This window comes from Rana temporaria, chromosome 8, assembly GCF_905171775.1.
Source record: "Rana temporaria chromosome 8, aRanTem1.1, whole genome shotgun sequence".
NCBI lineage: Eukaryota > Metazoa > Chordata > Amphibia > Anura > Ranidae > Rana > Rana temporaria.
In genome coordinates this window covers 178,618,930-178,646,700 of record NC_053496.1, presented here as the reverse complement: position 1 = coordinate 178,646,700, position 27,771 = coordinate 178,618,930, and the positions used below count along the sequence as shown (strand labels likewise).

Genomic DNA, 27,771 nt, shown 5'->3' with positions numbered 1-27,771 from the left:
CTCCGACAGCTCTCCTCCGGCATCCACACTACATTCTCCGACAGCTCTCCTCCGGCATCCACACTACATTCTCCGACAGCTCTCCCCCACCATCTACACTACATTCTCCGACAGCTCTCCTCCACCATCCACACTACATTCTCTGACAGCTCTCACCATCTCGATCCAGTGATGTGCAGAAGTGCCCTGTCTCTCCAGGGACTCTTTCTCCTCAATGGCTGAGGCAGCAGCAGCAGGAGGAGCCATTGGCTCCCGCTGCTGTTAATCACAGCCAGTGAGCCATAGAGGGGAGAGAGAGGATAGGCCAAGCCTCCATGCCTGAATGGACTCACAGAGCTGCAGCTCAGGAACAAGCCCTCTTGGTTGACCCCATAGCACTCTTTACTGTGAGGGCACTCAACAGGTGGGAGGGGCCAGGAGCACAAGCAGGGGGCCTGAGAAGAGGAGGATCAGGGCTACTATGTGCAAAACCATTACACAGAGCAGAGAAGTATAACATGTTTAGTTTAATATGCCTGAGGAAAGCTCACCAATATTAATTCTCTGGCGCTATACAAGGTTGCCTTTTTCAGTGAAAAATTTCCCACACTCTGAACATGAAAAAAGGGATGCTCATCTGATGTTCAAAAAGGCATTCTTTATGAGTGAATGATTTCCCGCACTCTGAAAATCACTAAGGACACTCACCCATGTGAACTATTTGATGTTTCACAAGTGTTCCTTTTTCAGTGAAAGATTTTCCGCACTCTGAACATGAATAAGGACGCTCACCTGTGTGAATTCTCTGATGTTTAAGAAGATCTATTTTCCTATGGAAAGATTTCCCGCACTCTGAACATGAGTGAGGACGCTCACCTATGTGATATCTTTGATGTTGCACAAGGTTTCCTTTCTTATGGAAAGATTTCCCGCACTCTGAACATGAATAAGGGCGCTCACCTGTGTGAATTCTCTGGTGTCTAACAAGGTGATGTTTTTTTCGGAAAGAGTTTCCGCACTCTGAACATGAATAAGGACGCTCCCCTGTGTGAGTTCTTTGATGTTGCACAAGTCTTTCTGTTTTATGGAAAGATTTCCCGCACTCTGAACATGAATAAGGGCGCTCACCTGTGTGAATTCTCTGGTGTCTAACAAGGTGATGTTTTTTTCGGAAAGAGTTTCCGCACTCTGAACATGAATAAGGACGCTCCCCTGTGTGAGTTCTTTGATGTTGCACAAGTCTTTCTGTCCTATGGAAAGATTTCCCGCACTCTGAACATGAATAAGGACGCTCACCTGTGTGAATTCTTTGATGTTGCACAAGGATTTCTTTCATAGTGAAAGATTTCCCGCACTCTGAACATGAATAAGGACGTTCTCCTGTGTGAATTCTAAAATGTGTAACAAGGGTTGATTTTTTAATGAAAGATTTCCCGCACTCTGAACATGAATAAGGACGCTCACTCTTGTGAACGCTCTGGTGCTGAATCAGTTTTCCTTTCTCACTGAAAGATTTCCCGCACTCTGAACAAGGGAAAGGATGCTCACTCGTGTGATTTCTCTCATGTCTAACAAGATTAGATGTCTTATGGAAAGATTTCCCGCACTCTGAACATGAATAAGGACATTCTCCCGTGTGAATTCTAAAATGTGTAACAAGGGCTGATTTTTGAATGAAAGATTTCCTGCACTCTGAACATGAATAAGGACGTTCTCCCGTGTGAATTCTAACATGTGTAACAAGGGCTGATTTTTGAATGAAAGATTTCCCGCACTCTGAACATGAATAAGGACGTTCTCCTGTGTGAATTCTAAAATGTGTAACAAGGGCTCCTTTTTGAGTGAAAGATTTCCCGCACTCTGAACAAGGGAAAGAATGCTCACCCGTGTGAACGCTCTGGTGCTGAATCAGTTTTCCTTTCGCACTGAAAGATTTCCCGCACTCTGAACAAGGAAAAGGACGATCACTTGTGTGATTTTTCTGATGTCCAACAAGATTAGATGGAAGTTCTACTGTGTGAATTCTAAAATGTGTAACGAGGGCTGATTTTTGAATGAAAGATTTCCCGCACTCTGAACATGAATAAGGACATTCTCCTGTGTGAATTCTAAAATGTGTAACGAGGGCTGATTTTTGAATGAAAGATTTTCCGCACTCTGAACATGAATAAGGACGCTCCCCTGTGTGAATTCTTTGGTGTTCAACAAGTGTTTCTTTCCGAGTGAAAGATTTCCCGCACTCTGAACATGAATAAGGATGTTTACCTGTGTGAATTTTCTGGTGTCTAGTAAGGGAAACCTTACAGGTGAAAGATTTCTGGCACTCTGAACAAAGGAAAGGACGCTCACCTGTGTGAATTTTCTGGTGTCTAGTAAGTGCTCCTTTTTGAGTATAACATTTCCCGCACTCTGAACATGAGAATAGATGGTCACCTCGGTGATCTCCTTCATTGGGTGAGGAAGATTCCTCGGGATTAGAAGGATCTGATGATCTATCTGCAGTGTGAGATCTTACATGGATATTTACAATCATAGTATGTGATTGATGAGAAGATTCCCCCTGATCAGAGGGATCCATTGATGTCTCCGGACAGGAAGGTCTGTGATGTATATTTTGTGTATTTGGATTTCTTCCTGGAGGATCCTGTGTGATGACATTATCTTCTGACTTACAATCAGCAGATAATAGAAGATGTCTCTCCGAGGAATTCCTCACATCACATGCATCTGTTGGAAAGAAGGAAAAAAATCTCAGTAGATGACAAATAACTGGAGTTTTAGCTCCTCCCCCCCCGTCGGTGGAATAAGTGGAAATGCCGATCTCACAGCTGGGTTCCTGTTCTCCCTCCAAAATCAATCAGAAAAGTCTTCACACCGAGTCCATATATGATCTGCTAATTCTAGAATAATAAATAGTTATGACTGAGCCTTCATTATCCAAAACGCGTTAGTGGATTGTTACTACATCGGATTGGCTGGATTTTATATGATGAAGAGTTTGCAGATCATATATGGACTCCAAGCTGAGTCAGCAAGAAAAAAAAGTCACGTGGGTCTAACAGTCACCACTTTCACAGAGCTCTGGCATGGAACTGGGTACAACTGTAACATCAAAATATGGAGAAAAAAAAAAACCTTTGTCCCCTTTCACACTTATACGACTTGTGCTACGATTTTGGACTGAAAAAATAAATAAATAAATAAATCGCATGACAAGTCATTCTCCATGATTTTCAATGACTTCCATTCATATTGGAAAGACTTTAAGTCGTGCCGACTTCAAAAGTAGTCCCTGCACTACTTTGGTCCAACTTCCATGTGAGTTGATGTCCATAGACCTCAATGTTAAACCCTCAAGTAGCCTGCAAATCGTACCTGAATAATATAGACACTGATTTCAGTACGACTTTGAAGGTACAAGATGTAAGCACAAGCAGCTTTTTGAACCTTCTCCCACCCAATCCTTTCACCATAGTAGCCCCTCCCAGGCACATTTTTCTAGCACACATTCACTTCCTGGTTACTCCCTCAGGAACAATGTGTTCCAAACAGCCCAAAAAAAGAGCTGTCCTTGTCCTTGCCCTCCGCTTCTTCCTCATTCACTGCTACTGCTGCAGCAGCAATGACAACTGCTGTGGCAATATATTACATAGTTACATAATTAGTCATAGTTAGTCAGGTTGAAAAAAGACATAAGTCCATCCAGTTCAACCACAAAAAAAAACAAAATAAAAAACACAGTACAATCCCATACACCCAACTCCATACCCACAGTTGATCCAGAGGAAGGCAAAAAACCCCAGCAGAGCATGATCCAATTTGCTACAGCAGGGGAAAAAATTCCTTCCTGATCCCCCGAGAGGCAATCGGATTTTCCCCGGATCAACTTTACCTACAAATCTTAGTACTCAGTTATATTCTGTACATTTAGGAAAGAATCCAGGCCTTTCTTAAAGCAATCTACTGAGCTGGCCAGAACCACCTCTGGAGGGAGTCTGTTCCACATTTTCACAGCTCTTACTGTGAAGAAACCTTTCCGTATTTGGAGATGAACTCTCTTTTCCTCTAGACGTAAAGAGTGCCCCCTTGTCCTCAGTGTTGATCGTAAAGTGAATAACTCAACACCAAGTTCACTGTATGGACCTCTTATATATTTGTACATGTTGATTATATCTCCCCTTATTCTCCTCTTCTCAAGAGAGAATAAATTCAGTTCCTCTAATCTTTCCTCATAGCTGAGCTCCTCCATGCCTCTTATCAGTTTGGTTGCCCTTCTCTGCACTTTCTCCAGTTCTCCGATGTCCTTTTTGAGAACTGGTGCCCAAAACTGAACTGTATATTCCAGATGAGGTCTTACTAATGATTTGTACAGGAGCAAAATTATATCTCTGTCTCTGGAGTCCATACCTCTCTTAATACAAGAAAGGACTTTGCTCGCTTTGGAAACCGCAGCTTGGCATTGCATTCCATTATTGAGCTTATGATCAACTAAAACCCCCAGATCCTTTTCCACTACAGATCCCCCCCAGATCCTTCTCCACTACAGATCCCCCCAGATCCTTCTCCACTACAGATCCCCCCAGATCCTTCTCCACTACAGATCCCCCCAGATCCTTCTCCACTACAGATCCCCCCAGTTGTACTCCCCCTAGCATGTATGATGCATATTCTTATTCCCTGAGTGCATAACTTTACATTAAACCTCATCTGCCACTTAGTCGCCCAATTAGACAGAGCATTGAGGTCGGCTTGTAAATTGGAGACATCCTGTAAGGACGTTATTCCACTGCATAGCTTGGTGTCATCTGCAAAGACAGAAATGTTACTTTTGATCTCAGACCCGATATGATTTATAAATATATTGAAAAGTAAGGGTCCCAACACTGAACCTTGGGGTACACCACTGATAACATTGGACCATTCAGAGTAAGAATCATTAACCACGACTCTCTGAATTCTGTCTTTCAGCCAGTTTTCTATCCATTTACAAACTGATATATCCAATCCTGTAGACCTTACCTTACACATGAGCCGTGTGTGCGGAACTGTATCGAACGCTTTTGCAAAATCCAAATATATCACGTCCACAGCCACGCCTCTGTCCAAGTATACCACGTCCACCACCACCCCTCTGTCCACCACCGCCCCTCTGTCCAGGGTTTTACTTACCTCTTCATAAAAGGAAATCAGGTTTGTCTGACAACTTCTGTCTTTCATGAATCCATGCTGTCTGTTGCTTAAATAGTTTTTTTCCAGCAAGAACTCATCCATGTGGTCTTTTATTAAACGTTCCAGTATCTTCCCAACTATAGAAGTTAGACTAACAGGTCTATAGTTACTTGGTAAAGACTTGGGGCCAAATCTTCAAAAGAGATACGCAGGCGGAACTGCTGTTCAGCCTGCGTATCCCTGTGCCTAACTTTGGAAACGATCCTCAAAAGGCTTTTTACAAAGTTAGGCAGAAGATCTGACATCTGTAAGGCCCCATACACACGATAGAATCCATCCGCAGATAAATCCCAGCAAATGGGTTTCTGCGGATAGATCCTATGGTGTGTACACGCCAGCGGATCTGTTTCCACGGAGAAATCTCCTCTGGGATGGATTCCAGCAGATCGGATATTTGCTGACATGCACAACAAATCCATCTGCTGGAATCCATTCCAACGGATGGATCCGCTCGTCTATACAGACTTACCGGATCCATCCCGCACGCGTCGTAATGATTTGACGCATGCGTGGAATTCCTTATATGACAGCGTCGCGCCCGTCGCCGCGTCATAATAGCGGCGACGGCGCGACACGTCATCGCCAGAGGATTTCAGCGCGGATTTCAATGCGATGGTGTGTACACGCCATCGCATAGAAATCTTCTGAAATCCTCGAGAGGATTTATCCGCGGATACGGTCCGCTGGACCGTATCTGCGGATAAATCCTCTCGTGTGTATGGGGCCTAAGACACTTACACTGTCAGATCTTAGGATGCAGTACCGCATCCGCCGCTGGGGGCATTTCTCATTGAAATGCCGCTTTGCGTATGCAAATGAGGACTTAAGCAGATCCACAAAGCTTTTAAGCATTGTGGTTTCTGCGTAAGTTCCGATTTGCTTGCGCAAAATTAGGGCTGGTTTTACAATGTGGAAAGTTAGTACACCATGTAAAACCAGACCTTTTTTTCGATCGCCGCGTTTTTTTTTTAAATTTGAATTTTTTTTCCCGGCGCGTATTTTTTTTTTCACCCGTCGCAACTTTATTGTCCCGTCGCAATCCACAAAGCCCGGCGTAAATTACGTTCGCGCGCTGCACGTCGGGAAAATTACGTCACACGCATGCGCAGTACGGCCGGCGCGGGAGCGCACCTCATTTAAATTTTAATCGCCCCCCCGGAGAGGAGGACCGCCTTGCGACGGAGGCACTTAAGTTACACGGCGTGTAATTTTTGGTAAGTGCTTTGAAGATCGGGCACTTAGGTAGAAATTTAACGCCTGTGTAACTTAACTGCTGAAAGTTAAGTTAGGCTACGTTTTTGGGAATTTGGCCCAAGGTTCCCTTTTTAAATATGGGCACCACATTGGCTCTACGCCAACCCAGTGGTACTATTCCTGTCATTAATGAGTCCCTAAATATTAGATACAGTGGCTTTGAAATGACAGAGCTCAATTCTTTTAGGATCCGTGGATGGATGCCATCTGGTCCAGGTGCTTTATCCACCTTTATTCTGTCTAAATATTTCTGGACCATATCACTTTTGAGCCATTGTGGATTTGGGGCTGTGTCACTCCCACCCCCATTTTGGACATGAGCTCCCCCATGCTCCTTTGTATACACAGAGCTGAAGAAAGCATTTAATAAATGTGCCTTCTCTTTGTCCCCAGTCACCCACTCTAGATTATTTTGTAAGGGGCCTACATGCTCATACTTCACCTTTTTACTATTAATATATTTAACCGGTTAACGCCCGCCGCGTGTATATGTACGTCCACAGAATGACACGTACAGGCATATGGGCGTACATGTACGTCCCTGCCTTTCCGCGGGTCCGATCGGGACCCCCCCGGTACATGCGGCGGTCAGTAACCCACGGGGAGCGATCCGGGACGAGGGCGCGGCTATTCGTTTCTAGCCGCCCCCTCGCGATCGCTCCCCGGAGCTGAAGAACGGGGAGAGCCGTATGTAAACACGGCTTCCCCGTGCTTCACTGTGGCGGCTGCATCGATAGAGTGTTCCCTTTTATAGGGAGACTCGATCGATGATGTCAGACCTACAGCCACACCCCCCTACAGTTGTAAACACACACTAGGTGAACCCTAACTCCTTTAGCGCCCCCTGTGGTTAACTCCCAAACTGCAACTGTCATTTTCACAATAAACAATGCAATTTAAATGCCTTTTTTGCTGTGAAAATGACAATGGTCCCAAAAATGTGTCAAAATTGTCCGAAGTGTCCGCCATAAAAAAAAAAAAAAAATCGCTGATCGACGCCATTAGTAGTAAAAAAAAGAAAAATAATAATAATAAAACTATCCCCTATTTTGTCAACGCTATAAATTTTGCGCAAACCAATCGATAAACGCTTATTGCGATTTTTTTTACCAAAAATAGGTAGAAGAATACGTATCGGCCTAAACTGAGGAAAAAATAAATGTTATATATGTTTTTGGGGGATATTTATTACAGCAAAAAGTAAAAAATATTGCATTGTTTTCAAAATTGTCGCTCTATTTTTGTTTTGTAGCCCAAAAAATAAAAACCGCAGAGGTGATCAAATTCCACCAAAAGAAAGCTCTATTTGTGGGGAAAAAAGGACGCCAATTTTGTTTGGGAGCCACGTCGCAAGACCGCGCAATTGTCTGTTAAAGCGACGCAGTGCCGAATCGCAAAACCTGGCCTGGGCATTTAGCTGCCTAAAGGTCCGGGGCTAAAGTGGTTAAATAATTTTTTGGGGTTTGTCCTACTATCTTTTGCAATCTGTCGTTCATTTTGAATTTTTGCATCCTTGATTTCCTTTTTACATATCCTGTTATATTATTTGTAACAATTAAACAACACTAGTGTTCCTTAATTTTCATATTTTTTAAAAGCTATTTTCTTATTGTTTATAGCTTTTTTAACTTTGACCGTGAGCCACATAGGTTTTATTTTTAGCCTTTTAAACTTATTGCCCATGGGAATATATAGGTAGATTCAGTAAGAGTTAGGTCGGCTTATCAGTAGATAAGCCGACCTAACTCAGAATCTACGCCGACTTATGTTTAAGTGTATGCTCAAACAGAGATACGCTTAAACATATCTAAGATACGACGGCTTGCGCCATCCTATCTTAGGTTGCAATATTTCGGATGGCCGCTAGGTGGCGCTTCCATTGCGGTCGGCGTAGAATATGTAAATGAGTAGATACGCCGATTCACGAACGTACGCCCGGCCGACGCAGTACTTTTACGCCGTTTACGTAAGAGATAGGCCGCGTAAAGTTAGAGCTGGGCCTTAGTTGGAATAGTAATGTTAAGTATGGCCGCCGTTTCCGCGTCGAAATTCGAATTTTTTACTTCGTTTGCGTAAGTCGTCCGTGAATCGGGATTTACGTCGTTTACGTCCACGTCTAAATCAATAGGCCCGTGCGGCGTACTTAGCCGCAATGCACACTGGGAAATGTAGGCGCCCGGCGCATGCACAGTTCGCAGACAACGTAAAAAACGTAAGGTCAAGCCCAATTAACATACAACACGCCCCCCTCAAACACATTTGAATTAGGCGCCCTTACGCCCGCAGATTTAGGTTACGTCGCCGTAACTTAGCAGGTAAGTACATTGTGAATCATGTACTTGCCTCGCTAACTTACGGCGGCGTAGCCTAAACAGGCTAAGCTACGCCGCCGCAAAGTTAAGCACATCTCTCTGAATCTACCTAATACTTTGCAGTGAGGTTCCACACAGTCTTTTTGAAGAATTCCCATTTCTGTTCATCGGTGCCAATATTCCCTCCCAATCTAAGTCCTGGAGAGCAGCCCTCATCCTTGGAAAATGTGCTCTCTTGAAATTGAGTGTTTTTATCTTTCCTGTATGTATTTCTTGCTTATAGTTAACATTAAATGAAATCATGTAATGATCACTGCTACCCAGGTGTTCCTTTATCTGAACATTAGTAATAAGCTCTGCATGGTTTAAGATTACCAGATCCAACAGAGCATCATTCCTAGTTGGGGCCTCAATAAACTGCACCATAAAATTGTCCTGCAATAGGTTTTTAAATTTTTGTCCTTTAACTGTCCCAGAAGTGCCATTAATCCAGTCAATTTCTGGGTAGTTAAAATCCCCCATTATTATCACCGTCCCAGCCCTTGCAGCCCTTTCCATCTGTGCAAGGAGCCGAGTCTCCACCTCCTCATTAACATTGGGTGGTTTATAACAAACTCCAATGATTAACTTTGAACTACGCACATCTGTGTACATTGAGTAACAAATATTTTCTGTCACAACACACCACACCACAACAACCAGGAAGCAAACAGGAACTGGAAACAACTCTGACAGGAAAAGGAATTACCTCACACCATGTATGTTTTCATTGGTTAATGCTAAAGTTGTGGCAAAGTAGTACTGATCCAAAATCGCGGTAAAATCGTGGCGAAGTCGTACAAGTGTGAAAGGGGCCTTCCCCAGATTTACAATGCTGGTGTCCTAGGGTGGCATCATTCCTCCTCCATCAGTGTGGAGACAACCTAAGCTGTTAGGTCAGTTTGCACTTGCTTTGGCTTCAACACACATTAAAGCGCATGCTTTTATAATGTGTTTTTGATGCTTCGATGAAGCTTTGGTGGTGCCTTGATGATGCTTCAGTGGGGCTTCAAGTGAACACTGTCATAGACTTCTATGGAGGCTTTGAAGCACCACTAAAGCGACATGAGGTATCATTTCTTATGATGTGTTTTTGATGCTTCGATCAAGCTTTGGTGGTGCCTTGATGATGCATCAGTGGGGCTTCAAGTGAACACTGTCGTAGGTTACGTTCACGTCGACTAAACATTGTGCCGGCATCATTTACGGATAAAATTCGACGTGATACTGAGCATGCGCGCGCATGCGCTGTTCGTTAGGTGCGTCATTTACGTGGTGTCACGATTCATTAGCATACAACACGCCCCCTACCAGCCTACTTTGAATTAGGCAGGCTTACGCCGGCCCATATACGCTACGCCGCCGTAACTTCGGGCGCAACTTCTTTCTGAATTCACTACTCGCCTGACTAAGTTACGGCGGCGTAGCGCATATGAGATGCGCTACGCCCGCCTAAAGATACGCGCATCTTTCTGAATCTGGCCCCTGATAATTATCTAACTTTTTTTTACACTACAATCCTTATACTTAGAAGTAAAATGAGACTTTGACCATTTTTTTCCACAATGTCTGTTACCTACCTGTGTCACAAGGTAGAGAAATGTCCTCCTGTTCACTTTTCATAATCATCCCAACCTCCTCCGTGATTGGCTGATCACCCCCCACATGCGTCTCTACTTCTTCTTTAACCTCAGCTTTTATATTAATCCGTTCTTCACCCTACACCAAAAATAATAGAAAACATCTATTAAAATCACCTCAAGGCAGACATAAAGTACAAGACAGGGAGGAAGAGAACCCACAATGACATATGACTGGGCTTAAGACCCACAGAGGAAATTAATGTATATTAAAAAAATAAACATGAGGGTGAAAAATGTAGGGAGTTCAAAAGGAGCTAGAAACGGGGATGGGGGGTAACAAAGGCTGCACTTCAGATGTAGAAGTAAAATAAGAGACTACACAGAAGAACGTCATCTCACGGCTTAGAATATATATTTAGGTCTAGATGCCCAGTCCCACCTACCTGATGATGGTGAGGGATGGTGGGATCCTCCTGTATGGAATCCCAGGAATACAGAGGAGGGGGAAATCTCTCACCCTAAACCCCAAAGATGAAAGAAAAAAAAATAGAGCAAGAGATTTAATAGAAAAATATCATCTCATAGATTAGAATACATTTGAGTTCTAATTGCCCAGTCCCATCTACCTGATGATGGTGAGGGATGGTGTGACCTTCCTGTGTGGAATCCCGGGAATACAGAGAATCTCCCTCTACCATAGACTGCTGATCCCCAGACTTCTCTTCTTTTTTTACTTTAACCTCAACTTTGATGTCTTTCAGTTCTTCACCCTAAACACCAAATATGATAAAACGTATTTGTAAAAGGAAACAAGAGATTAAATAGAATTCTGCACCTTGAAATAACATTCTTCTTTTTGAGTTCTAGTTGCTCAGTCCCACCTACCTGATGATGGTGGGGGATGGTGTGATCTTCCTGTGTGGAATCCCGGGAATACAGAGGACGGGGACGTCTCTCTGGTGGGTTCCCATTACGGGACCCATCTGTAGGAAACACACACACTGACTGAATACATTGTTTCTATGTGTTTATCAGATGATGGGGGATCTAGGTGGAACCTCCGTACTGCTCTCTCCTTTACAATAAGGTCCCCTCTTACCCGGTGATGTGAGGGGCGGCTGATTCTCCATCATGACGTCCTTGTAGAGATCCTTGTGTCCTTCTAATTGAATTATAATGTGATTACCTCCTCTGCTGCCAACTCCAACAACGTCCTCTCTTTCCTTCCTCACAACTCACCTCTCACCAGGGACTTCCTTTATCAGACCCCCTACATCACTTCCTATTCTTTAGGTACATCACTTCCTGTCTGCACCTGGTATCACTTCCTATGTCTGTACAATCACACTGTTCCTGTCTCCTTGTCCCACTTAATATAATAGGAAAAGATCTCCATCTCTATATTTATTATGTGTCTGTTCTACAATCCAGCAACTCCAGATGCACAATTAGATAAATGGCTCAATATTCACAATGTATAAACCAGAGGCTCTGGATGGACAGTTGGATAAATGGCTCTATATTTAGGATGTATCCGGTCTATAAACCAGAGGCTCTGGATGGACAGTTGGATAAATGGCTCTATATTTAGGATGTATCTGGTCTATAAAGCAGAGGCTCTGGATGGACAGTTGGATAAATGGCTCTATATTTAGGATGTATCCGGTCTATAAACCAGAGGCTCTGGATGGACAGTTGGATAAATGGCTCTATATTTAGGATGTATCTGATCTATAAACCAGAGGCTCTGGATGGAAAGTTGGATAAATGGCTCTATATTTAGGATGTATCTGGTCTATAAAGCAGAGGCTCTGGATGGACAGTTGGATAAATGGTTCTACATTTAGGATGTATCTGGTCTATAAATCAGAGGCTCTGGCTGGATAGTTGGTGTGTACTGCCCGTGTCCTCTGTAGTTTCCACCTAAAGCTACTTGGTGTGTACTGCACGTGTGCTCTGCAGTTTTTTACCTAAAGCTACTTGGTTTGTACTGCCCATGTGCTCTGTAGTTTACACCTAAAGCTACTTGGTGTGTACTGCACGTGTGCTCTGTAGTTTGCACCTAAAGCTACTTGGTGTGTACTGCCCGTATGCTCTGTAGTTTACACCTAAAGCTACTTGGTGTGTACTGGCCGTGTCCTCTGTAGTTTGCACCTAAAGCTACTTGGTGTGTACTGCACGTGTGCTCTGTAGTTTGCACCTAAAGCTACTTGGTGTGTACTGGCCGTGTCCTCTGTAGTTTGCACCTAAAGCTACTTGGTGTGTACTGCACGTGTGCTCTGTAGTTTTCACCTAAAGCTACTTGGTGTGTACTGCACGTGTGCTCTGTAGTTTGCACCTAAAGCTACTTGGTGTGTACTGCACCTGTGCTCTGTATTTTGCACCTAAAGCTACTTGGTGTGTACTGCACGTGTGCTCTGTAGTTTGCACCTAAAGCTACTTGGTGTGTACTGCACGTGTGCTCTGTAGATTGCACCTAAAGCTACTTGGTGTGTACTGCCCGTGTGCTCTGTAGTTTGCACCTAAAGCTACTGCCCGTGTCCTCAGTAGTTTGCACCTAAAGCTACGAGGTGTGTGTACTGACTTTGTCCTCTGCAGGCCATTAGTATGTCTGGAAGGACAACAAGGAGAGGAAGAGAGTCACAAGGGCAAGCAGGCTCAGCATCTAGAGGCAACAGTGCTGGTGGTGGACACGGTGCATCCTCATCAGCACGTGGCCGTTGGACACGCTCGTCCTTGTTTTTGGCAGCTAGTCGTGTTGAGCTGCAAAATGCCGAAGACTTGGTAGAGTGGATGACCAAGCCGTCCTCATCCTCTCTCACCCAGGCTCAGGGTACTTTGTCTGGCAAAGTAGCTGCCAAGGCGTCCTCTTCCCTCTGCTCAATGGCATCACTCACTCCTTCCCTAGCCCCACCATGTCCTCCTGAGGAGTCCCCCGAACTGTTTGACCACAGTGTTGGGTACATGCTGCATTTGAAGGCTCCGATGATGGTACACAGATAGAGGAAGGCAGTAATGTGAGTCCAGAGAGAGGGGGTGCCCAAGAAGGACAGCAATCTGGCAGTCATGTTCCCCCAGCTGCAGCATACTGCCAGGTTTTCTACAGTGATGAGGTCACTGACTCTACATGGGTGCCTGATAGGAGAGAGGATGAGGCACAGGCACATCTCCAACGAGGTAGGATGTCCTCCAGGGTCCAGCTTAAGGGCAGCACACCGACTGTTTCACAATGCAGAGCTACACATGTGCAGGGCGCTGCTGTGTCTCAGAGTTATTACAAAAGTTCTTTGGTGTGGGCCTTTTTTGAGACGAGTGCATCAGATCGCACCGTTGCTATTTGCAACATATGTCTCAAGCGTATCTCGCATGGCCAAAACATCACCCGCTTGGGCACCACATGCCTGACCAGACATATGTCGACCTGCCATGCAGTTCGATGGCAAGCGTACCTCAAAGACCCACACCAAAGAACAAAGCGGACCTCCCCTTTCCCCTCATCAGCTGGGATCTCCAACCCCACTATACCCTCAGTCCTCTCTGAAGCCTGCACTGATAGGACTGAAGGTCTAGAATTAGGTGTGCCACAGCCTAGTACATGCAGGCAATCTACTATCAGTGCACCGATGGCAGATTGTACCAGGCAAATTTCCCTGCCCCAGCTGCTGCAGCGCCGAAAGAAGTTCTCTCACAGCCATCCACATGCCCAGCGGTTGAATGCCATCTTCGCTAAATTGCTAGCACTTTAACTGCTGCCTTTTCAGTTGGTAGATTCTGCCCCCTTCCGTGGAATGTGCGGTACCTCAGTGGCAAGTTCCCAAACGCCACTTTTTCTCACGGAAGGCGATTCCGGCATGTGGAAGGCAATGTCCATGCCTCGCTGGACAGGGCGGTCAGTGGTAAGGTGCATATTACCGCTGACTCATTGTCCAGCAGGCATGGACAGGGACATTACCTATCTTTCACGGCGCATTGGGTGACTCTGCTGGCAGCTGGGAAGGACGCAGGACAAGGTACAGTAGTGTGTTCCGCCACCACGCCTCCAAAATACTACTACTGGTTGTGACACAGCTCTCTCTTCCACCCCCTCCTCTTCTTCTTCCTTTGTGGCCTATTCCTGTGCTGATGTGTCCTCGGAACCAGCAGTGCTCCGTAGGCGTTCAAGGGGCTAAGCAGGTACGCAGGCAAAGAGATGCCATGCGGTGCTTGAGCTGGTGTGCTTGGGAGACAGGAGTCACACTGGGGCAGAGGATCTGTCAGCTCTGCAGGGGCAGGCTCAGAGGTGGTTGACGCCACGCCAGCTTAAGCCAGGAATGGTGGTTTGCGACAATGGCACCAACCTCCTCTCCGCCCTGCGAGAGGGACAACTGACCCATGTGCCCTGTTTTGCTCATGTCCTTAAAGCAGGGGTTCACCCTATAAAAAATTTCTAACACTACATCCAGCCCAGTTCTGCAAATGAAATTACACTGACCTTTTTTTTTTTTGCCCGTAGATAGCGTTTATCCTTAGAATTCACCACGGCTTCCGGGTAGGGAATCCCGCGGGAGTGGGCGTTCCTGTTGACATGCCAATTGATTGACATGCTAAACGACGGCGCATACAGCGCGTCACGACTTCCCAAAAGAAGCTCGGGTCGGCTCGAATCTATTCGGCGCCGGTGCGCAGGCTTTGTGAATAAAGCACTTGCCTGAAAAACTTGCGGCGGCGTAACGTAAATCGGATAAGTTACGCGCCGCACAGAGATATACGCCCAGTGGACAAGAATCTGGGCCTCAGTGACTCTTGTGTGAAAACTCGGAGGGACTACTTCCCAGTTTTGCTGGAAACTGGATACCACTTTCAAATTAGAACTTTGGAGATAGAGGTAGTATCACCAAAGGGCCCTTGCAGAAAAGTGTTGCAATCTTCAGTTGTGGGATGGGCTATCTTTAGCTAGGAACAGGTGGTCATAAGGGGCTCCAGAGTTAACTCGTTGTGTGCTGATGTGAGGTGGGTTCAGAAATTCTATTTCTGAAAGAAACTTGATCATGTCGAAGTAGATTATTTTTAGAACCAACCATGCCTCTCATAAAGTGTGAGTGAATGTACCACTCTGGCACTGCCACTCAGACTGCAAAACAAACATAAGGAAGTCTCGGCTTTTGGTGTAAACGCATATACAGGAAGTTTATTTTGTAATAAAAAAATTTGCTGATCTGAAATCCAAACAGCAAATCCCATCACATAAGCATTGTGCCAATTTCTGGCACTTTCTATATAGGCACAGGAAATTCTTTCTCTACAAATGTCTACTAAGAGATGAAAAAGTGACTTTTTCCTGATCCTGTCCATCACATTGCATCATATTAGTCAAATTCTATTTGTAGAACCATGATGTTTAGGCAGGGTTGCTATTAAATGTATTTCCCAAGTGATAGTTGCCTTGGCCAATTGGTAGGAGATCAATAGATTTTGCCCTAATTTTGGAATTGCTGCACTTCTCTCTTCTGTCACTAGGTGGTCGGGTACCTGGTGACTAAGGATGAGCTGATCACACCCCCTGGTTCGGTTTGCACCAGAACTTACGAACAGGCAAAAAAATTTGTTCGAACATGCGAACACCGTTAAAGTCTACGGGACGCCAATGTGAAAAATCAAAAGTACTAATTTTAAAGGCTTATATGCATAGTATTGTCATAAAAAGTGTTTGGGGACCCGGGTCCTGCCCTAGGGGACATGTATCAATGCAAAAGAAGTTTTAAAAACTGTATTTTTTTTTGGGAGCAGTGATTTTAATAATGCTTGAAGTAAAACAATAAAACTTTAAATATTTCTTTAAATTTTGTACCTGGGGGGTGTCTATAGTATGCCTGTAAACTGATGCATTTTTCCCTTGATTAGAACAGTCCTGCAGCAAAATTATCTTTCTAAAGGGAAATAAAAGTAATTTAAAACTGATCGCGGCTGTAATGAAGTGTCAGAAAAAAAGGCATTGAAAAAAAAACGGGTGAGAGAGTGGCCCCCCTCCTGAACCGTACCAGGCCACGTGCCCTCAACATGGGGAGGATGCTTTGGGGGCCAGATCCCAGCCCCCTTATGTGAATTGGTAAAAGGGTACATTGTACCCCTACCATTTCACCAAAAAAAGTATAAAAAAAATTAAAAAATACAAAGGACTACAAAGGCTGTCTCTTATTAAAAAAAAAAAAAAATTCCAGCAACGTAAATCCATCTCACCACGATGACCTAAAAAAAAGGAACAGTTCCGCCTCCATGGGAGGAGGCCGCTATATGACGCTACTCCTGCCGTGACAGCTGTTATATAGCTGAGGTCGGGGCCACCCGGTGGCGTGTATGGGTGACCCCACCCATCTCTGTTGCCACGGGGAAACACTGCAGGGCCACCCGGTGATGTATATGGGTGACCCGCCCCCTCTGATGCCATGGGGAAACCCCTGTGGCGTCAGAGGGGGGTGGGGGGTCACCCGTACACGTCACTGGGTGGCCCCACCCTCAGCTATATAACAGCTGTCACAGCGGGACAAACGTCACTTGGTGGGAGCCGCCCATGGAGGCAGAGCTGTTGGGGCACTTTTTTTTTTCCCTCGGTCTGGCGCTCGAGATGGATTTAAATGTGTTCTCTCGCTGTGTGTTCTAACTGTATGGGTGGCTGTGTGACTGGGAAAAAACACACAGCTCCATCTTCCTGCATAGCAGAAAGACAGGATCTGCGTGATCTCTCCTGCCAGAATGGAGATCTGCCATGTTTACACAGATCCCCGTTCCATCACTGTGGGGAATGATTGCGGGTGTGCCTGGTGGTCTGCCGAACCCGCTGATTGGTTCCCCCCATTGGCCAATAGGAGCCCGCCCACAATTCGCCATGTACGAGCCGTGTACAGCTACAGCGATTTGCAAGATCAAGCCACCTTGCCACAGTATAACGACGGCTGCTGGTTGAGAAGTGGTTACAAATATTAGCCCTATATCCTCCGTATGCCTTAATAATTCATTCAATTTTGCTCTGCAAAAATCTCAATGAACTCTCGAGAAAATTTAGTAAGGCCCAGAAAATCTTCTTAGAACAATTACATTAGTAGTTAATAATTTTAAATATTTTTTTCTCTTTTTCTTATCCATGAACCCTCTTCCAAGTAACTGGACACATTTCCCACAAACCCAACGTGTGAATAAAGGATCTTACTTCAGTCAAGCGGTCTGCATAACGCAGAGCCGGGGTTGGCACCCACATTGGATAGCTGATCATTCATTCACCTGAATGGTTTATACACCCTCAAACACATTTATTTTAGGTTCATTAGATGTAGTGATGTTATTACTGTTTAAAGTTTGCGTTGTTTAGGATAATGTGATCAAGCTCTTACTTGATTTTGTGTGGTATATATTCTGTGTGAATTTACAATAAAGAGAGTTCCCGTTTGCACGTAAGCTAGTGTTGTTTAGTTCTTGGGTGCAATTTCCAGCTATAGGGCCAGATTCACAGACGAAGTACGCCGGCGTATCTACTGATACGCCAGTGTACTTTCAAATTTCCTGCGTCGTATCGTTGTTTTGAATCCTCAAAACAAGATACGACGGCTTCTGGGTTAGATCCGACAGGTGTACGTCTTCGTACGCCTTCGGATCTAAGATGCAATACTTCGGCGTCCGCTGGGTGGCGTTTTCCGTGTCGGGTATGCAAATTTGCGATTTAAGACGACCCACGAATGTACGCGCGGCCGTCGCATTTTCGAACGTCGTCTGTAGTCGGCGTATAGTTAAAGCTGGTATTTTGCGGCGTACAGGTAGACTTGCCATGTTAAGTATAGCCGTCGTTCCCGCATCGAAATTTTATTTTTTTTGCGTAAGTCGTCCGTGAATAGGGATGGACGTAACTCACGTCTAAGTTAAAAAAATGACGTCCTAGTGACGTCATTTAGCGCAATGCACGTCGGGAAATTTCCGGACGACGCATGCGCAGTTCATTCGGCGCAGGGAAGCGCTTCATTTAAATGAAACCCGTCCCCAACCCACCCAATTTCAAATCCGCCGACAGAAATACACTACGCCGCCGTAACTTACGGCGCGAACTCGCTGAGGATTCGAAAATGCGCCAGGTAAGGTACGGCGGCGTAGTGTATCTCTGATACACTGCACCGTTCTACATCTATGTGGATCTGGCCCATAATACCTTGTTCCTGGTTCCAGAGTGGAGGAAGCTGTATCTTAGCGGAAGCACCCAGGCATGGTGCCAGGCAGTCCATTACATATGTAATGTATTTGATGCACACATTAATTGCATGAATACATTTGTTTTTTCGTTTTAAAATGGTTCCCAGTATACACAGGACTAATTTAATGAATATCCTTAATGCCCCTCCATAATAAATTTACACATTTGACATCACTGTAAATTATTCTGGTATAGTTACTCCATTTCGTGGATAATATATCTCCTCATTTTTGTTTCAATCTGATTTTATTAGCAATTCCAAACAAAATGATAATAAACCATATCTAAATCTTTCAATAGTACAGTAGTAAGTCTTCAATATATAGTAAAAAATACAAGTATAGAACAATAGTGTGTGTATATATATATATAAACCAGAATACATATCACATAGATATGTTAAACACCTTATAAGATAGCCACATGAGGAAATATATTAAAATGGTTTTAAATGTGTTGTTGTGAGCTTCTCGACCAGGGACAAACCCAGTCTGGTCCAGGTGGATACGTGTAGAACAGGGGTGTCAAAGTCAATTGCATCATGGGCCGAATCAACAGTATGGTTGCTCTCAAAGAGTCAGTTGTATCTGGGATGCACTACGTACAGAGTGCAGGGTTCAGGAGTGCGTTACATACAGAGTGTAGGGGTGTGCTGTGTACAGAGTGCAGCGTTCAGGTATGTGCTACATACAGAGTGCAGAGTTCAGGTATGTGCTACATACAGAGTGCAGAGTTCAGGGATGTGCTGTGTACAGGGTGCAGAGTTCAGGAGTGTGCTATGTACAGAGTGCAGAGTTCAGTAGTGTGCTCCATAGAGACTTCGGAGTTCAGGAGTGTGTTATGTACAGAGTGCAGGGTGCGCAACCCCAACCCAAAGCTTCCTTGCATCTCTCTCCCTTACCTGGCCTGACTCTAGTACCTCCCTGTCTTGCAGGAAGCTCATTCTCTTTCTCTGGAGATCTGTCCCCGCTGTGAGCAAAGCTGTCCTTTGTAAATACAGGAAGCTTCTTTGTCTACAAGTGACAGCGGGCAGCAGGAGCAGAGGGTAAATTTCACCACGTTTCAGATGCAAAATGGGTGCAAGGGCCATATAACGAGCTCTCCCCCCATCATCTACACTACATTCTCCAACAGCTCTCCTCCACCATCCACACTACATTCTCTGACAGCTCTCCTCCACCATCCACACTACATTCTCCGACAGCTCTCCCCCCACCATCCACACTACATTCTCCGACAGCTCTCCTCCACTATCCGCACTACATTCCCTGACAGCTCTCCTCCCACCATCCACACTACATTCTCCGACAGATCTCCTCCACCATCCACACTACATTCTCCGACAGCTCTCCTCCACTATCCACACTACATTCTCCGACAGCTCTCCCCCACCATCCACACTACATTCTCCGACAGCTCTCCTCCACCATCCACACTACATTCTCCGACAGATCCCCTCCCACCATCCACACTATATTCTCCGACAGCTCTCCTCCCACCATCCACGCTATATTCTCCGACAGCTCTCCTCCCACCATCCACACTACATTCTCCAACAGCTCTCCTCCATCAATCATCCACACTACATTCTCTGACAGCTCTCCCCCACCATCCCCACTACATTCTTCGAGAGCTCTCCTCCACCATCCACACTACATTCTCCGACAGCTCTCCTCCACCAGCCACACTACATTCTCCGACAGCTCTCCTCATAGGGATACTCACTGGTGTGAGTTCTCTGATGTTTAACAAGGACTCCTTTATCACGGTAAGATTTCCCGCACTCCGAACATGAGTAGGGACGCTCACCTGTGTGAATTCTCTGATGTGTATCAAAATGACATTTGTTAAGGAAAGATTTTCCACACTCTGAACATGAATAAGGATGCACACCTGTGTGAATTCTCTGATGTTTAACAAGGTCTCCTTTATGAATGAAAGATTTCCCGCACTCTGAACATGAATAAGGACGCTCAGCTGTGTGAGATTTCTGATGAGTAAGAAGAGTATTTTTCTTAGCGAATGATTTGCCACACTCTGAACATGAATAAGGATGCTCACCCGTATGAAATCTTTGGTGTTGCACAAAGTTTTCTTTCCGAGCAAAAGATTTCCCGCACTCTGAACATGAATAAGGACGCTCACCTGTGTGAACCCTCTGATGAGTAAGAAGATTATTTTTTCCAAGGAAACATTTTCCGCACTCTGAACATAAAAAGGGACGCTCACCCGTGTGAATTTTCTGATGTTTGACAAGGTCTCCTTTGTAAGTGAAAGATTTTCTGCACTCTGAACATGAAAAAGGACGGTCACCCGTGTGAATTTTCTGATGTTCAACCAGGTGTCTTTTATGAGAGAAAGATTTCCCGCACTCTGAACATAAAAAAGGACGCTCACCTGTGTGAGTTCTCTGATGTTCAACAAGATGTCCTTTATGAGTGAATGATTTCCCACACTCTGCACATGAGTACGGACGCTCACCTGTGTGAACTCTCTGATGAGTAAGAAGAGTATGTTTCTTAAGGAAAGATTTCTCGCACTCTGAACAAGAATAAGGACGCTCACCTGTGTGAGTTCTCTGGTGTTTAACAAGGATACTTTTATCAGTGAAAGATTTCCCGCACTCTGGACATGAATAGGGACGCTCACCCGTGTGAATTTTCTGGTGTCTAGTAAGACCTCCTTTTTGAGTATAACATTTCCCGCACTCTGAACATGAATAAGGACGCTCACCTGTGTGAATTATCTGATGTGTAACGAGGGATGATTTTTGAGTGAAACATTTCCCGCACTCTGAACATGAGAATAGATGGTCACCTCGGTGATCTCCTTCATGGGGTGAGGAAGATTCCTCAGGATTAGAAGGATCTGTTGGTCTATCTGCAGTGTGAGATCTTACATGGATATTTACAATCATAGTATGTGATTGATGAGAAGATTCCCCCTGATCAGAGGGATCCATTGATGTCTCCGGACAGGAAGGTCTGTGATGTATATTTTGTGTATTTGGATTTCCTCCTGGAGGATCCTGTGTGATGACATTATCTTCTGACTTACAATCAGCAGATAATAGAAGATGTCTCTCCGAGGAATTCCTCACATCACATCCATCTGTTGGAAAGAAGGAAAACAAATATAAAAAATCTCAGTAGATGACAAATAACTGGAGTTTTAGCTCACCCCCCCCCCCCCCCCCGTCGGTGGAATAAGTGGAAATACCGATCTCACAGCTGGGCTCCTGTTCTCCCTCCAAAATCAATCAGAAAAGTCTTCACACCGAGTCCATATATGATCTGCTAATTCTAGAATAATAAATAGTTATGACTGAGGCTTCATTATCCAAAACGCGTTAGTGGATTGTTACTACATCGGATTGGCTGGATTTTATATGATGAAGAGTTTGCAGATCATATATGGAAAAGGGGGCGGAATAATATAAATGCATTTACAAAAGTAACAAATGACTGGCCAATTGGAATAACTGGGATTGAATCAGGGAGGTGGTGACCTCGATTAGTAAACATCCAGCCTTGGCTTGGCCTGAGAAGTGACGTCAGGCGGAGGAGTTTGGCCGTACTTTCAGTTTCAGTTTTCGGACGCCGTTCACAGAATTCTACAGCTGAATTAGCACACAACTCTTTCCTCATACACGGATAGACCACGAGGTCCGGTCTCCTCCTACTTACAGTATCTCACAAAAGTACACCCCTCACATTTTTGAAAATATTTTATTCCATCTTTTCATGTGACAACACTGAAGAAATTACACTTTGCTACAATGTAAAGTAGTCAGTGTACAGCTTGTATAACAGTGTATATTTGCTGTCCCCTCAAAATAATTCAACACACAGCCATTAATGTCTAAACCGCTGGCAACAAAAGTGGGCCCCAAAGTATCACTATTTTCTGTGGCCACCATTATTTTGCCAGCGCTGCCTTAACCCTCTTGGACATGGAGTTCACCAGAGCTTCACAGGTTGCCACTGGAGTCCTCTTCCACTCCTCCATGATGACATCACAGAGCTGGTGGGTGTTAGAGGCCTTGCACTCCTCCAACTTCTGTTTGAGGATGCCCCATAGATGCTCAATAAAGTTTAGGTCTGGAGACATGCTTGGCCAGTCCAACACCTTTACCCTCAGCTTCTTTAGCAAGGCAGTGGTCGTCTTGGAGGTGTGTTTGGGGTTGTTATAATGTTGGAATACTGCCCTGCGGCCCATTCTCTGAAAGGAAGGGGATCATGCTCTTCTTCAGTATGTCACAGTACATGGCATTCATGGTTCCCATCGACACTTTGGGCCCAATTTGGACATTTTCACTGTACTCACTTTTGTGATTTTTTATACATACACTCTAATTGTGTGATTTCTTTCCAATAGTTCACTAGGGATGGAGCAGCTATTTCTCCCATGATATAATTACTACCCTTTGTTTCGATATTGTGACCACTTTACATTGTTATTGAACCATTATTGGATGTTTTTGCTTTTGCTTATGATAATGTGTAATGTACTTTATCTAGGGTTCTGGGCTTGGTGGTCCTGAACAACCTGGGTGGGTACTGAGTCACCTAGGTGGCTAGTTATTTAATTAGTCTAATGTTTATGTTCATTGTTGGAAGGCAACATGAGTTAATATAATTTCTGATATTCTCACTCCCTGGTGGACAGGCAGATGGCCCCCAAGTTGAAAGGTAACAAGTTACATTCAAAACTTTGTGGCATATGAATATCTGCATAGCAAGAGGGCTTGGCTCCAGCCCACCTTGTGTGATACAAGCTTCAAAGAGAGCAGTGGCTGCCAGGATGATTGATGACAAAGATCAAAAGATCAACAAGCGCCTGGGGAACATATGGGCAATGCTGCCCCTAGAGGCCAATACGGCAAGATGGTCAGTAAAATAATATATTAAGGACTACCTCTTGGCAATATCTCATTGGATAGGAGGCAAGTGGGGGTGGTTAGTGTGGGTGTAAATGTTTGAGTAAAAATGCACACAAAATGATAAATAGCCCCTTATTCCTTTTTACCCTTGCTCTGGATGCTAGCTTGGGACTAAGCCTCATGGTTATGGCCCTCTTTTGCCATCCAGAGCCCAGCTGATGAGTCTAACTCGGGAGGATTGTGATAATGTGTATTTTTGATATTCTGCTGTTTAGTGTGTGATATTTGAATATTCCTAATTTCTTGGGAAATAAATAAAATATATTGTTTTACTAGAAGCAGTGTGTTTATTTTTCATAGATAACCTTATATTATTGTGCTTATCAGAGTCTTAATAGACTAGCTAATTATAGGCTTAGACAAGTTAATACATTTATGCAATAGATAGAGGGAATCTGTAAACACCTTTCGGAAGAATAGATATTGATATAGTTTATATTGATTGTATATTATTGCATATTTATGTTGCGCCCTGCCATTTTCCATAGCTGGTGCTGCCTTAAATTTAGAGGGTAGTCAGAGATTTAACTACCTCTGACTGTGTTGTATTGCCAAATTTGGACCTCTGTTCCAGCCATGGCTGTACTGCGAGTGACCCCTATCGTTGTCTGGGGTGTTGGTTCCACCCCAGGATGCGGGTGGCAGCAGTCAAGTCAGGGTGTTTTGGGTGTTTTTCCTCAGAAGCCAATCAGTGGGGGTTGATCGCCTCGCTGAGCATGCTGGGGGAGAGTACTTAAAGGGTCACTAAAGGAATTTTTTTTTTTAGCTAAATAGCTTCCTTTACCTTACTGCAGTCCTGGTTTCATGTCCTCATTGTTCGTTTTTGCTTTCATGTTGCTGTAAATCCTCTCTGTTCTGGACACTTCCTGGTTGCCTGTTTCCTGATAACCACAGTGCTGGGAGATTTCTCACGGTGGTCACTAATCAAGGAGGTGTGATTATTGTGTGTAAAACGAAACTGGATTGGTGCTGAGGAGTTTTAGACAAAGTATCACTGCTCTCTATTGGCTGACTGCCCTCTAGTGGCTCTCTGTACATCAGAGAACCAGGAAACAACAGCAAAAACGAAACTACACTGCAGGCACATTATATGATTGTTTTTTTATCTATTTTTAATCATTTTTAAAAGGAATCAGTTAACTATTATGTCTCTATGCCCTGTAAACAGTCATTTCAGCTAAAAAAAAAAATTCCTTTAGTGACCCTTTAAAGGAACACTAAAGGCAAAAATGTTTTTTTTTTAAAATAACAAACATGTTATACTTACCTCCACTGTGCAGCTCGTTTTGCACAGAGTGTCCCCGAATCCTGTCTTCTGGGGTCCCTCGGCAGGTGTCTCAGCTCCTCCTCTCAAAAGCTTTCCACCTTCATGCGAGCGAGCTCGCATGGTGGAAAGCTTTTGCGGGCGCACTCCCGTGATACAGCAGCTGGCATAGCCGCCGACTGTATCACTCGGCCCTGGCCCCGGCGCGCCGCGTCATCGGATGTGATTGACAGCAGCGCCAGCCAATGGCTGCGCTGCTATCAATCCATCCAGCCTAGCCAATCAACGGCCAGGCTGGGAACCGAAGAGGATCACGAGGACGCGCGCGCGGGACTTTCGAGGGGTGAGGTAAGTAAAACGGGGGTTCGGAGGGGGGGCGGTACCGTCGGATGTTTTTTCACCTTAATGCATAGGATGCATTAAGGTGAAAAAACATTTACCTTTACAACCCCTTTAAGGGACAGACGTCATTAGTTCGGGGGGCGTCATCGATCCTTGGTCTGTCGTCCCACCACCCCCCCAATGTGTGGCTCTCATAACCGGGGGTGCATGTTCAAGTGTTCCTGGCTCCGGGACCACATTGGTCCGGGGTTGTGATCTACTATGTAAGCCCGGTAGTCAGATTGGGTCTACAATTCCAGAGTGGTCCTGTGCTGTCCGTCCTGAGGGAGGAAGCCACTCAATGAAGCACCTGTCTTGCAGAGCACCGAGCACGAGGTTGGTATCTCAGGAGAGGCCTTGAACTTCATCGAAGGACGTACACATGCTGAAAGGCTGAGTGATGGTCGCCTGTCAGTTTGAGTTCTAAAGTTTATTAAAGAGAGAGATCCGGGTGCATAATCCTGTGTTGAGAAGGATTCTGAACCAAATACATCTCTACCTTTGGGAAGGTCTGTGGCAGAGACTTTGCTGAAGTTTCCGTGTGACATTTGGCTGCTAGGCTAGTGAGAGAGGCCTATCGACGTGCACAATACCCACTCTGGCTACAGTGGCGACGAAAGTTACATTGCCGGAAGCAGGATTGTTTCCGAACAAAGTTTTACACCTGAACCTACCACCTATTATCCTTCTACCTCTTCCTCTACTACTTTTATTTTTCTACCCCGTTGGGTAGTAAAGCGCAGAAAACGACACCTAAAGTGTGGCAGTTCTTCTCAACTCTCATCGTATACCCTAGACGGCGAAGGAATAGACGTAACATGCCACCCAAAACTAACCAGCAGCTCCTGCGGGGGTAGTGCTACATTTACTTCATTCATGTTGGCTGCTGTTTGTTAGCTATGTTAATTATAGTCCGGTTTACAGCTTGCATTGTATACGATAATGTGATCAGGCTCACCTGATAGTGTTATATATATATTGTGTGTGAGTTTACAATAACGAGTTCCAGTATGCACCTAAGCTAGTGCCATCTAGTCTTTGGGTGCTCAACTAGAATACACGGTTCCTGGATCCAGACTGGAAAAGGCTATATCTTAACGGAAGCACCCAAGCTGGGCGTTGGACGGTTCGTCATAGTTAATGTTCATATTACTGTGAACTGAGAGGCATTGTAAAACTCTGACATTCATAGACATGACTAGGCATGATGGGAATTGTAGTTCCTGAACAACTGAAGGGCCATAGTTTGGAGACCCCTGAGCCATTGTTTATTTGGCTTCTGTATAGTTAGTAATATATTGCGATCTTGTGGCTATTTTGGAATTTGCACCATTCGTTTCTGCATTCCCTCCCATTTTGTGATGTATTTCCCCTTCCCTTCACACATTATCTTGATGAGATAAAAATGGCCACTTGTCTCAAGGCCAAATGCTAATCTGCTCGCATCTGGAAATGCATTACCATGTTTTGACCTGCAAATACCGTTCTTTCAATCATCTGCCATATCCTGTTTGCTTTAAACCTGCTGCATTCAATAAAGATCTTCATGGATGAGAAAGAGTATCTAAGAAACACTGTCCGCAGTGTTTGTATCTGCTTATACAGGCCAGACATAGAGGCCTCAGCAAGGGATAAGTCACTATTACAACAGTTCAGAATACCTCGCAACACCACACATTAAACCTTTAATAGGCAAACACATATTTTTAGCACCTGCCTATAGGACAATGTGAAGATCTGATAATTATCTACCATTTTTCCTTAAACTACAATCCTTATACTCAGAAGTAAAATGAGACTATGACCTGTTTCCTCCATAGTGCCTATACTTACATGTGTCGATAGGTAAAGAAATGTCCTCCTGTTCACTTTTTATAATCATCCCAACCTCCTCTGTGAATGGCTGATCACCCACCACATACGTCTCTACTTCTTCTTCTTTTTTAATCTCAGCTTTGATATTAATCTGTTCTTCACCCTACACCAAAAGTAATAGAAAACATCTATTAAAGTCAACTCAAAGTGGATAAAAAAAACACAATATAATTTATAATTGTAGGAGCTAGAAACCTTAGATGTAGAAGTAAGCAAGAAACTACATAGAAGGTCATCTCACAGCTTAGAATACATATTTAGATCTGCATGGCCAATCCCACCTACCTGATGATGGTGAGGGATGGTGTGATCTTCATGTGTGGAATGCTGGGAAAACAGAGGATCTCCCTCCTCCATAGACTGCTGATCCACAAACATCTCTTCTTCCTCCTCTTTACACTCAACTTTGATGTCATTCAGTTCTTCACCCTAAACCCCAAAGATAAAAGAACAGAATCATAAGAAGGAGCAAAAGATTACATAGCAGAATATCATCTTATAGTTTAGCATACATTTCTAGGTGGACATGCTCAGTCCCATCTACCTGCGGATGGTGGGGGATGGTGTGACCTTCCTGTGTGGAATCCTGGGAATACAGAGGATCACCCTCTACCACAGACTGCTGATCCCCAAACATCTCTTCTTTTTCCACTTTAACCTCAACTTTGATGACTTTCAGTTCTTCACCCTAAACCACAAAT

The 27,771-nt window shown here is 44.5% G+C and overlaps 1 protein-coding gene and 1 pseudogene across 1 annotated transcript in view; both read right to left on the bottom strand.

The window, feature by feature from the left end:
• Positions 1-27,771, bottom strand: part of LOC120910546 (zinc finger protein 850-like) — a 1,103,195-nt gene that overhangs the window by 954,075 nt on the left and 121,349 nt on the right.
• LOC120909792 lies at positions 569-27,771 on the bottom strand (annotated as a pseudogene).